Raw genomic sequence first — 11,699 nt, 5'->3', positions numbered from 1 at the left:
TTGTCCCCCACCTACTTAACAGTGCAACACACATTCAGGTGATTCTCCCCATTCAGTTTGATATCCCACATGCCGATCATCTCTGGAAAGACTTTCATTGACACACTAGAAGTCTCTTAATCTTAGTCATCTCTCAATCCAATCAAGTTGAAAATCCAGATTAACCATCACACCTAGTCATTTGTGGGAATCTCTTGGAGTCTCTGCTATATGTTCATGAATAGCCTACTAATATCTTTGCCCTATGGGGGCCTTCTTTTCTTGATGATTCTTGAAGACAACTCCCACCCAGCTACACTGTCAGACCTAGGCCACTCTAACCACTTCCTGCATGTGTAAAGAACAAAGATTCCTGAAACCTAAACACAAAAAAGCCATGCTATGTCCCTTGCATCCCTCACCAAGTGAAGCATTATATTCTGGAAGAAGAAGAGCAAGAATTCACCCTTACAATCTGTGACTGTGCCTGTCATGAGGACACCATAAAGCATAAAAGCCCTTGCACTCTGAGCCCTACCCACTCCTCTGAAACCCGAAAAGTCTAAATTCCCTGAATTCCCCCCACCCTCCACACAGCAAGCTCACCATTTTTCCTTTTTCATATAGCGCTTCCAAGTTGTGTCAATGTATGGGTAGACAATGTAAATTTGTTATGTTAAGATAATTCCCTAGTTATTAAGTGCTGTTCTCATGGGCTCTAATCACTGTTTAAGTATCCAAAGTGTTAAGGTTATGTGAAAAAGCACAGGTGTAACAAGTTACAGCTAACTTAAGTGGAAACACTTGTAGTTCCTTAAAGGAAAGACAATAAATGAATAAAGAAAATCTTTATGGTTACACTTATTCAAAGGCAATTTGCATATACATTATTCAAATGCATTTTTTTTGCAAAAACAAATAAGTATTTTAAAATGGCCCAAAGCCAAAGGATATATTAAGATTGGATGAAGCTCATTTACAATATTTTATTTAGAAATAATGTTAAGAGCCATACTTTTTCTATTATTTTTATTTATGCAAGTTTGCTGGCTTTTCCTTTGTTGAATTACATTTAAATTCCATTTTCTTCAAACTACTCTGACTGCAGAACTTCTGTTTTCAGGAGAGGCATAATAAGTGCATCAGACTGGTTCTGGTAGCAGGCAGCTACATGATAGTAGGTGCTATTGCTTCTTATCTGTATAAGAAAGTGGTTGGCAAAGAAATGATCAATGCATGAGGTGACAGATAAGCCAACTGCCACACTCTGATCATAACACAATCATATGCATCTATTTAAATATCACACTGTACTCCATGAAAATGTACAATTAGTGTGATAATTTAAAATATTTACATATATCTAACTATAAAAAAATGAAAGTGATTGGATAGGTCACCTTTAATACCTTTTCCTGGATTTTTTTAACTGAAGATGCTCATTTGAAGCATGAAACCAGGATTAAAACACTTCTAAGCAGAAATTTTACTCTGCTTAAAAAATATGTAATGAGTTTATTAGGTGTGAAGTGGAAACCACTTTTTTAAAATGGGAACTTTAATAAAGTGTCAAATTTATAAGCATAATCCCTGGGTAGCTATAGTACTTTTCCATATGGTTTATGATATTCTTTTTTAATTAATTTATTCATTTTAATTAAAAATATGTAACACTTCACTAATTTGCATGTCATCCTTGTGCAGGGACCATGCTAATCTTCTCTGTATCATTCCAATTTTAGTATATGTGCTACTGAAGCAAGCACATGATTTCATGTTTTAAGAAGAAACCACCCAATTTAAAGGACTGGACATGACTCATTCTGAGTGCAGAAACTCAAGACCAAGTAATAAATTGCCATTTCAGTTCACCTTTACAAGTTCTAAAACAATTATATAGATATAGATTTATAGATAATTTAAAATTCCCACATATATTATCACCATCAATTCACTGTTTTTTTATGCTACAAAACAGAATTGTGCTAATTTCAGATTTCATTCATTTGATCAGCTGATTGATAATCATGTTTTTCAGCATCTATTATATGCCAGGTATTGTGTTAGCCCCTGAGCATGCAAACACAATCTCTGCCTTTTAGCATTAGATGAAGGCAGGGAGATGGTATATTAGCTTGTTAAGGCCTCCATAATGAAGTATCATAAACTGAGTGGCTCAAACTATAGAAATTTATTTTCTCGTGGAAGTCTGAGGTCAAGAGGTTGGCAGGAGTATTTCTTCTGAGGCCTCTCTCCTTGGCTTGCAGGTGACCATCTCCCCTGCCTTTATATTATCTTCCCTCTGTGTGCATGTCTGTATCATTGCCTCTTCTGTGAAAGATACCTGTCATTGAATCAGGGTTCAACCTATGATCTCATTTACCTTAATTCCTTCTTTAAAGCCCTATTTCCAAACACTGTCACACACAAAGTAGAGGAGATTAGGAATTGAACATAGGAATTTAGGAATGAAATGATCACAACATGGTCATGATCCAGGTGAGAGATGCTGGAGATAAGGAAGAAGTCAAGGAGCAATGGGGACACAGGGTGGTGATGCCCATGACAAGAAAAGGACCTTTGCATCACTGGATCTGTGAGGCAAGGGCAAAAAGAAGAAAGCAGGAACCCCAGGTATCTAGGAATGGGCACCTGTGAGCAGGGTGCAATAGTTTGCAGAGGTGACTTTTGGGTTAAGTGTAAGTGTTTTGATACAATACATATTTCATTATTTTCTTAATTTTTTTTCCAACATATATGTATAGATCTTAAAGTCACATATTGTTAATAAGATTAAAACAAAGAGAAAAGTGTTGCTTCTCTCCCCCACCCACTAAGACCTGTCCCCTCCCAAGAAGTGATCACTTTCAACTCTTCAGCTCTTTGATCTGGCATTTTCCTGAGTGTTCCTAAATAACATTTATAGTCTGTTGATGGTGCTGAGCATCACTCTTCCTCTCAAGTTCAGAATTGATTGGGAGGCAGACATGGGTGTCAGACAACTAAAGATCAAAGTCTCAGTTTAATTATTGGCCAAAGTAAAGTGGTTTCAGTTTCCTAAGAATTTAGGTTACCATCCAGGGAATTATCTGTCCCACTTTCCATTAAACAAAGGGGTCAAAAATAAAAACAAAAATGAATTTAGTGATATTCCAGGATTATTATTCATTTTTATATATAATGATGATATTATGTTTCTTCTTTTTCTTTAAAAAATATTTATTTTCTTTTTGGCAACACAAGCTAGAATAAATGTGGATGAAATGACATGATGCCTGTGATAGCGTCAAATTATCATAGGCAGGGACTGAGTGACGATTCAGATGAAATAAATTTGGCCATGAGTTTCATTGGAAATTGAGCCTGTACCATTATCATCATGTTTTACTATTTTCATATGTGGGTATAATAAAAATAACAAAACGTTTAAAAGAAAATAAAACATAATTATGTTACAAAAAGCAAAAAGATGAGTGAGTTTCAAGAAGAAAGTCATCAAAAATTACAAAGGCAACAGCATTTAAAAGTAAGAAGAAAAAGTTCATTGTTTTGATTTTTAAGAAGGCATTGATATAGTTCTTGAGCAGAAACTATACGCTAGCACCACTGTGATGATTGGGCACACAGTAGTGAACAAAATGGTCAAAATTCCTGCCCTAATAGTGTGATAGTAAAAGGAAATGTGACTCTCTTTTGTTTTGTGACTCCATTCTGGAAAACAACCATGCCAAGTACAAGGGTCATGACTGGGGCAAGATGTTCTTTTCCTTTTGCTATAGAAACCTTTAAGAACACAGAACTACCTAATGGGGCATTGTTTCTGTAACTAGGGTAATGGGGCTCTGTTTCTGTAACTGGGGTGATTGGGCTGTGATTGGTTAGGCTTCCAGCCGCTTGACTGCACTCTCCCTCTTTTGTAACCTGGCTTACTTGAACTTGCAGTTTTCAGGCTTATAAGGAGCATGCAATTGTTCAGGGCTGATCAGGGGAATAGCTTTATGTTCTGGTCAGCTGCCACCAATGTGCTTCAATAAGGCTTACTTCGATTATACATGAGTGGACTGGAAGTCAGTTTATGAAACCCTGGGATGAAGCTTTAACCATAACAATAGAAGCCACTTTCTATTGTTCCAGGGACTTTTTTAGACCAGATTTAGTGCATGATAGACTAACTGTCCAACAGCCAGAATTGATAGACTTACCAAGTAAGGGAGAAAAAGTAAATACCAAAAAACAGAGTCAAGTTTTCAAGGAAGAACAAAAAATAATGTAGCTGCTGGAGGAGGATTTTTCTTTTCAATAAGAGAGAAATTTGAGATTGAAAGTAAGTTGTAAGTAGATGCAGAGAAATTTAAAAACAAGAAGAATAATCCATTGATTCCTCGAATTCTATCAGACCATGCTGGAGGGATTTTCTTTGAATTAATAATAGAAATAATAATAAAAATAAATATTTTTCCCTGAGTTTAAAGGATGTGAGTGCTCAGAAATTTTAGCCCAGCTCAGTTCACATGCATTATGAAAGAAATAGGCACAAATATTCTAGAATGATTGTCCTTCCCTTCAAAGCCCACAAGCCATTTAGATATTTCTATTTATACTTCATTTACTTCCTCAGAGTCCTTCCCAGACTCCATAGTTTAAGTAAGTTTCCCCATATTATCAGTTAGAAATTCATTCAGCAGCAAGTAGCTAAAAAACCTCACTAACAATAGTTTACAAATAACAAAGATGTTCTTTAATGATAATATGAAGGCCCTAGGCTGGCTCATGCCTTCTCCTCCAGTATTTTTACTTGCTGTTTCATCCTCATAGTCACAGCATGGTTGCTGTACCACAGACATCATGCCTCAAGCAGAAGAAAGGAGAAAGAATAGTGCCAGGTACCTCTGAATTCTCTAGCAAACTTCTAGTTGTATATATTGGCCAAAAATGTGTTGCTTGGCCATTCCTAGCTGAACGGGAATGTGGAAAATAAATCCTTTAGTTTTCCAAACTGTGGAATGGAAGTGGTCAAGGAAAAATTAGATTGAAAAATGGGTGTTAGTAGCTAACTGACATATCTGCCATACCCTGTTTTCTGTTGTAGTGGTTGTTATATTTTGTTTTTCGTTTTTTTAATTAACCACTTTATTAAGATACCATCACATTCCTATAAAGTTTACCCTTCTAAAATGTACAACTTAGTGATTTAAATACATTCACAAAGTTATTCGTTGATTACCATTAATTCCATAATATTTTCACCACCCCTAAAAGGAATCTCATACCACTGGAAGTCACTCTTCATTCCTCCCGCCCACCCGCACAGTACCCCTGCCATATCCTGCTATGCTTTCTCACCAGACTATGTGCTCCCTGAGAGCAGGGGCATGTCTGTGCCTGTCACCAATGCATACCCATCCGCCTGGTACAAGAAGGGATGGGAGGTGTCTGAAAGTTTTGATGGTCCAACATCCATGCTTCTCCCTTCTGTTGGTAAGAGATCCTTGATCTTTCTTTGGTATCTGGCCCCTGCCCCAGTGAATGAAATCGTGGTAGGACTGTCAGTAAATTTTTCCCTGTTTCCTGTCACAGCTTGGGAAATAACTCCAGTGAGTCCATCCTCTTGTTTCCTGGGAAACTGAACCTTAAGAAGCAGATGGCAGAATAAAGCATGTGTGGAGCCAGGAAGAGCTCTTCCTCCAGCTGCTAGATCCTTGCAGCATCAATGCTTCCCCTCTTGGGAGCCTGCCTGCTTCCACTTTTCTTTCTATTCTGTTAACATACTATGATTGTTAGTTCTTTTTTATTCTTTTGTTCCTTGTTGACTGTGCCAAGAAAACCTAACTGATAGAAATAAGTAAGTTTTGATAATTATATGTTGAATGACTTGTTTTAATTAAACAAAATATAAACCAGAGGGTCCTGAAACCAAAATGAAATAAATAAGATTCCGACTTTCATTTTTGGCCCAATTTCTTGAATTACCTGAGTTTTACTTCTGAGACTACAAAATATTGCTTCCTGCTGTTCTTTTCATTTTAATGTTAATGATAATGTTTTTGGATCTGATTTCATCTCTTACCATGTTTCTATCCTAATGTCCCCTACCCACAGAGCCCAAGCCTTTGCTGAACTTTTGCCTTATTTTCCCTGAAAGGTGGCAGTTCTCTTCAGAAAGCAGCCATCAAAGAATCTCTCACACATCCCAAAGAGCTGCCAGAATGACTTCTCTGAGGGATGTTATATCACTGCCTGCAGCCCCGAATGGTACATTTCCTTTTCTCTGGATTTATAGTTTTGAGATCATATTTAGAAACCTGTTCATAGCCGAATTCTCACTGTACATTCTTAGAGTTAGAGGAATGTGGAGATATTTTTTTCTAACTCCTTTTCTTTGTAGTACAGATGGGAGGCCCCAGGGTGACAGTGTGACTGTCCCAGCTCATGCACTGCCTGCGCTCACAGCAGAGCCAGCAAGATCACCTGCTCTGGGGCTCCTGAGCTACTACTCCTCTCCACCAGACTACTTTGCTTTCTTAGTTTTGTATTTACTTCTTCTCCTGTAAAACCCCAAACTGTTTAAGATATTAAAATATTTCTGCTTCAGTCCTCTACCTCCAGGCCATTACTATTGTTTAACCTCTGCTAAAAGGTGTTACAAGAAGAGTTCTCCTGGAAATAAACTCTGAACCAGGACTTGGCGAAATGAGCACTCATAGGGAGCAACACCTATGGCTGCAAGGGGCAAGAATAGGAGTGGACAGAGAGAAAGGCCAACCTGTGAGAGCCCCAGGAGCCTTGGACAAGCACACAGAGAATCCTGGAGCTAAAATGGCCTTCAGAGCTGTCCCTGCCAGGAACAGATGGCTGGCCCCAGGCAGTAGGTATGGCCCAGCCCCCAGAAGGGCATGATCTGGGGCTGAGGCAGCTCTCCCCATCCCAGGCCATCTCCAGATTGGCTGAGAGCTGACGGCTGTCCACTAACAGTCCCCAAGGAACAAGTCCTTCTTTGAGGAGGGATCATCTGGGTGGTACATCGCATTTCTATCACATACACTATTTACACACACATACACACACACACACACACACACACACACACACACAGAGAGAGCTAACACTCACTGATAGCCTGCTGCATAGAATGTACCATCTTAGACATTTCTCATGATCCTCCCCCTCGAGGAGCTTAAAGTCTAGTAGAAGAGAGAGTTAATAAACCCTGATGATAGGGCTGAGGTTATGGCTCAGTGATAGAGCACTTGCCTTGCACATTTGAGGCCCTGGGTTTGATCCTCAGCACCACATAGAAATAAATAAATAAATAGAGTTTTTGTGTACAACTACAAAAAAAAATAGATTTTTTAAAAAAGAATAACCACTATTTTAAAAATTAAAAATATATAAACCCTGATGATGATGTGAACTGCAATTACACATCCAAAGGTAAACAGGTAAACAGACACACAGGAGGGTGTGATTATGTCCAAACACTCAGAGGAGTGAGCATCTGCCTGGGTTGAGGGGGACCCAGGAAGACAGTGGGGGGGGAGCTGAGCAGGCAAGAGGATTCTGCAGGGGTTTGCAGTTTACCAACTTCATGTCCTTCTTTCCTCCAGTGTATCTCCTCTAATAACTTCTGTGTGGATACAATCCTTGTAATTTCCCTTCTCATTTATCTCACATAGTTTTCTTATTTCTTCTCATGTCTACAGAGCAGTTTTTCTCTATTTAAAATGCTAGTCCCTCAGCTTATTTTAAGTTAAGCTTTGAATCTTAATTGTTGTGCAACATTTTTGCACATTTACAGTGATTGCACACCTGGAAAATGGCATTTCCAAGGGATCTATAGACTTAATAGGTTCAGGTTTCAGATTTGTACATAATTAAATTTCTGATCTTAATAAACGACATTATAGGTTAGGTGCTAAGCAGAATAAAAATCTTGGAAAGGGAGGGAAGTGGGGTGTAGAGTCAGTTAACAAGTATTTACTCCTTAGGAGATTTCTAACATGTTGTGTTGCCAGATCTGAAATGTTGTGTTGCAACACATACAATGGGAATCTAACCAGGAAATGCAAATTTGGATTTAAAATTCTGTGGCCTAAAACAAACAAAGATGAAAGAAAACAACTTTCTGTCTTCTGACTTGAGAATTGGAGGAAAGTAACACCAACCACCATGCATTTGAAAATAATTGGCAAATCCAAAACCTCCTCAAAACCTGGATGCTTTTCATTGCTGAGAAATCTCAGACACACAGCGGAAGATCACTGCTCAGCCCAGCAAGTGAGCTACTGCCTCAGCCCCCAGGGAACTTCCCACACCCGTGAGCACCAGTGAGAACAAACCTCAAACCCAAAGAATGCTGTGTTGGAACACTTTCAAACCAGGCACTTCACACATCAGTGACAGCTTTTGGCAAGGGACAAATGGAAAGCACCTGAGGCATTTGTTATCTGTACCAAAGAAAACCTGTGTAGTCAGGAAGTGAACTGGGTGCAGAGCCCAGAGGGCTCCAGTTGGGTGGGTGGCCATGTCCGTGAGATGCAATAATTAAACTGACTCAAAACCCCTCCTCTTCTCTGAAAGTGGAGTCCAGCCCCATCTACATTTGATGTAAGAACCCATAATACCATTCACTCGAATTTAAGGAAGCCAATGAGAAATTTTATCCTGCTTGCTCAGCTTCCCCTGGAGGGCTTGGTAGATGTTCTAGGACACATACTCATTTCTGAGATCTCAAGAAGGCTTCCTGGTGCTTTGGCCTTTACATTTGGAATCCCCTGCCTCCTAACATAAATTATAGCCTAATAAATAGTACAGCCACAGGAGTGGTGGCCCTTCTAAATCTGTGACTTATTTGTGCTCCTGAGGAGGAGGCAGACAATCACATGGGAATTTAGCTTTTAGCATCTGTCCCTATTGCCTCTGAGCTCAGAGTCATTCTGAAACTCAGAAGAGGACTCTGTACCACAGAAAACTAAAGCCAAACCTTAACCTTGCGCACTAGGTGCTGTTCCAATAACAGAGCAAGTGTTGTGTCTGCACTGGTGTCTGGGTCACAGAAAATGTGAAGACAAAGCCATGAATCTAAACACTTTCCAGAGACCAAGTCGTTTGCATTTAAATGCTTCAACTCAAAAAGCAAATTATTCATGAACATGGCTTTTATGTAGGTTGCATTTGACTCATGTAAGTTTAGCTATAGAGTTAACCATTATTTGGGAGCATTCTATCAGTCACTGGGCCCAGTGGTGGTGGTGGTGGTAGTGGGGTGGATAAAAAGTAAATAAATTTAAGAACAAACTGCTAATATTATAGGGAATCCTGAGATATTATTGTGTTCGCCATTTCAGAATGGTCATCAAGTTTTACATCAGTTGAGATTTTGCTGCTGAATGAGTTTGCCATAAATTTGTCCACAAACTTTGCATTTCAGAGATTATTTTTAATTTCAGAATTGCAAATAAAACTTTTGGACTGGCATTTCACATGTGTCATTAAAACAAGACTTCGCCAAAAATATGTCTACATCTCAAACTGCATCTTAAAACAAGTAACATTCATCTCTTCCTTCTTCCATTCATTTGTTCTTAATTCAATAAATGTGATTATCTACAGAAAATAAGCCATTAGACCTCTTTTTAAAACATACTTTATTTGTTCTTTTTAGTTATACATGACAGTAGAATGTAGTTTTACATATCATACATAGATGGAGTATAACTTCCCATTCTTCCATGGTTGTACACGATGTAGAGTTACCCTAGTCATGTATTCATATATGAATGTAGGAAATGTATGTCTGATTCATTCTACCATCTTACCATTTCCATATGCTCTTCCTTTGCCCCACTCCCTCTGTATAATCCCATGAACCTCCACCCCTCATTGTAAGTCAGCATCCACATATCAGAGAAAACCTTCAACCTTTGATTATTTGGGATTGGCTTATTTTGCTTAGTATGATATTCTCCACCTCCATCCATTTACCAGTAAATAACATCATTTCATTCTTCTTTAATGCTGAGTAATATTGCACTGTGTATATATACACCACATTTTCTTTATCCATTCATCTGTTGAAGGGCACCTAGGTTAGTTCCATAGTTCAGCTATTGTGAATTGAGCTTCTATAAACACTGATGTGGCTGCATCACTGTAGTATAATGATTTTAAATCCTTTGGGCATAAACTGAGGATTTGGGATAGCTGGGTCAAATGGCATTTCCATTCCAAGTTTTCTGAGGAATCTCCATACTGCTTTCCAGAGTGGTTGCACCAATTTTCAGTCCCACCATCAATGCATGAATGTACATTTTCCTCCACATGAGACTATATTTGCACCAACATTTATTGTTACTTTTATTCTTGATAATTGCCATTCTGATTAGAGTGAGTTGAAATCTCAGTGTAGTTTTAAACTTTGTTTCTCTAATTGCTAGTGATGTTAAACATTTTTTTCATATATTTGTTGACTGATTGTATTTCTTCTATAAAATGTCTGTTCAGTTTCTTTGTCCATTTATTGATTGGGCTATTTGTGGGGTTTTTTTTTTTTTGGTTGTTTATTTTTTGTTTTTTGCTGTTAAGTGTTTTGAGTTCTTTATATACCCTGGAGGTTAATGGTCTATCTGAGGTGCATGTGGTAAAGATTTTTCTTCCATTCTGTAGATTCTCTCTTAATGTTCTTGATTGTTCCTTTAGTTTGATACCATCCCATTTATTGGTTTTACTTCCGTTCCTAAGCTGACATGATGGAGATTTGTACCTTCTTTTTCTTCTAGTAATCACAGGGTCTCTGTCTAATGCTTATGTCATTGATTTACTTTGAGTTTTGTGCAGAGTGAAAGATAAGGGTCTAATTTCATTTTATTACATATGGATTTCCAATTATCCAAACACCATTTGTTGAAGAGACTATATTTTCTCCAAGGTATGTTTATGGTGCCTTTCCTACTTAGACCTCTTGATAACAATATTTGTGATTTGCAGCTGGCAAAATTATAAGGCTGGGGAAGTTGTGCTTCCATAAGTATTTCTCTCTCTCCTCTATTGCAGATATATTTCCCCTTCATGCTGAGCCCAGACTTCCCTGTTGGTAATGTCTTAGCTCTCAGAGAGCCCACCAGCCCCCATCATTTTACTCAGCACCATCAAGGGTATGCTCTTTGTCTAAAAAGAGGCTAATTCATATCATCTGATCTGAGCCTTCACATAGCCTAGGTACCCCAAAAGCACCAAATAGGATCTTAACAACAAGAAAGATGGGTAACTTTTCTCCATTTTATAAATGAAGGAGCCAGGGCTTTTTCAAGATGGTGAAATAAAAGGAGTTTGTGTTCCTGGATGCTCTGTGGAGTGGAACCAAGAAAGCAGACAAGAAGCTCTCAGCAAAGTGGGTAAAAAAAAAAGATGGAGGACTTTACTGGAACTTAAAACTGGACATTCAAAGCAGATCAGGGACTCAGGAAGCTGGATATAATAAAATAAGAAAGAAATCCCCAGTGGCACAGCTACTACCTCGACTGGGCTGGAAGCACCAGCCACAGCAGTCCCTCCACAAGCACAGTGGAGAGATAGGGAATTAAAGAAACCTACATTTTTGGGAGAGTGTAGAGATCAAGAACATTGCCCGGCAAACCTGAAAGATGCACTGCACAATATCCATGTGCAGGGAAAAAAGCCACCATCTCTCCAAGTAGCTTGCAGAGGACAAAGGAAGGAACCAT

The 11,699-nt window shown here is 38.5% G+C and overlaps 1 non-coding gene across 1 annotated transcript; it reads right to left on the bottom strand.

The window, feature by feature from the left end:
• Window positions 1-1,638: 1,638 nt before the first annotated feature.
• LOC144251213 (U6 spliceosomal RNA) lies at window positions 1,639-1,745 on the bottom strand. Its single transcript, XR_013342645.1, has one exon. It is a non-coding gene; the product is annotated as a U6 spliceosomal RNA (small nuclear RNA).
• Window positions 1,746-11,699: the final 9,954 nt, after the last annotated feature.

The sequence above is a fragment of the Urocitellus parryii genome, chromosome Y (assembly GCF_045843805.1).
Source record: "Urocitellus parryii isolate mUroPar1 chromosome Y, mUroPar1.hap1, whole genome shotgun sequence".
NCBI classification, from domain to species: Eukaryota; Metazoa; Chordata; class Mammalia; order Rodentia; family Sciuridae; genus Urocitellus; species Urocitellus parryii.
This window is presented reverse-complemented; position numbering and strand designations above follow the sequence as displayed.